This window comes from Pangasianodon hypophthalmus, chromosome 4, assembly GCF_027358585.1.
Source record: "Pangasianodon hypophthalmus isolate fPanHyp1 chromosome 4, fPanHyp1.pri, whole genome shotgun sequence".
NCBI lineage: Eukaryota > Metazoa > Chordata > Actinopteri > Siluriformes > Pangasiidae > Pangasianodon > Pangasianodon hypophthalmus.
Window position 1 is genome coordinate 28,076,998 of NC_069713.1, and position 1,931 is coordinate 28,078,928.

Sequence of the window (1,931 nt, forward strand, 5' to 3'; positions counted from 1 at the left end):
ATATGCTATATATTATACTCTATACACTATAAAGTATATATTATACACAATACAATATGTACTATTCATTATACTCTATACACTCTGTACTGTACACTATACACAGTATACTAAAGACAATTTACAATACTATACACTATATACTGCTATACACTATACATTATACTCTAAATACTGTGTAAAATACACTACAGACTATACACACTATGCTATACACTACATACAATATACTATACACAATTTACAATACTATACACTATATGCTACTATATAATATAAAATATATGCTATATATTATACTCTATACACTATAAAGTATATATTATACACAATACAATATGTACTATTCATTATACTCTATACACTCTGTACTGTACACTATACACAGTATACTAAAGACAATTTACAATACTATACACTATATACTACTATACACTATACAATATTTACTATACCATATACTCTATACACTGTGTAAAATACACTACAGACTATACACTCTATGCTATACACTGCATACACTATAGCTATACACTATAAAATATATGCTATAGATTATACTCTGTACACTATAAAGTATACACTGTACACAATTTACAATACTATACACTATATACTACTATACATTATAAAATATATGCTATACATTATACTCTATACACTATAAACTATATACTATATACAATACAATATGTATAATATGGACTATACAACTATGCTATACACTATATACTATACATTATACATTATACACTGTACACTGTGTGCTTATTGACTAACATCCCTATTGAGTGCCAACTGCCAACACTATCATTAGGGCTGTGCTCGAAATATTGATTTATCATTCTTTTATTATATATGATAAGCATTTGGATATTTTACCTTGCATTCACACTCTTGCACTAATATGACACTTGCATGCCTATTAGATGCTTCTATAGCTTTTGGGTGCATTTTGAATAATTAGGATGCCAAAAAAGCTAAACCAAAGCAACCTGGCAACCCTGCACAGGTTCATAACGGGGACATGGCGAGTCAGTCAGGAGTGACTCACTTTACTGATTCGGTTCATCTCCATGTAAAGTGAGCTGAACTTTAGGAGTTTCGGTCTAAAACCCCACTCAGTGCGAAATGAAGAAATATTGTGTAAAATACAGTTATAAATCATAATAATATAGTAGTGATTACATTAAAGATGTTACATTTATTTAAACAATTAAAGAATCGATTCAAATTTTCATTTTACTTTTAAACGGAGCCTAACATATTCATTCAATTTGAAATTTTAATCTAACATGTTAATTTAATGAAAAACAATCCAAAATGTCATAATGATACTGAATTAGTTTTTAATTAGTAATTTTAAAATTTACAGTTACATTTACACTTAAAACGAGAGAACTTGAATCGTTCTCAAGAATCGATTCTCTCGCTTGCTCGAATCACTAAAAAAAAAGTCGACTAATTTCCTTTTGCTTTCTTTTGTCTTGTTGGTTTGTTTGTTTTGTTTTGCTTTGTTTTAGTGATCACTCCACAAGTCAACCACAATTAACACGTTCACAGACAAATGACCTACACCAAACAACATTCAATTCGTGATTGTGAACCGATTCACTCGGGCGCCTTAGTTTAAAGAGTCGTTCAAAGAGTCGTTCATTTAAAAAAGAAAGAACCGAACAGTTGGCGATTCAGCGCGACTCGTTTGTGTGGAGTGAGTCAATGATTCAGAACCTGAGAGAAAGAGAGAGAGAGAGAGAGAGAGAGAGAGAGATGCACACCTTCAGCACATTCCCACCGCAGTTTGGACGGGACAGGAGGCTTTAGAAGCGGCACTCTTTCATTTCATCCCTCCATCACTGGGCGTTTCTTTCAGCGGATGGAGTGAGCAGGAGTGAGCGGAGGTAAGCAGAGCTGTGCGCGCGGGCGACCGC

The 1,931-nt window shown here is 32.6% G+C and overlaps 1 protein-coding gene across 1 annotated transcript in view; it reads left to right on the plus strand.

The window, feature by feature from the left end:
• Positions 1 to 1,750: 1,750 nt before the first annotated feature.
• Positions 1,751 to 1,931, plus strand: part of pde4bb (phosphodiesterase 4B, cAMP-specific b) — a 45,338-nt gene continuing 45,157 nt past the window's right edge. Inside the window, exon 1 of the mRNA XM_026936714.3 lies at positions 1,751 to 1,901. The gene's annotated coding sequence lies outside the window, so the exon portion shown is untranslated. The remainder of the gene's footprint in view (positions 1,902 to 1,931) is intronic.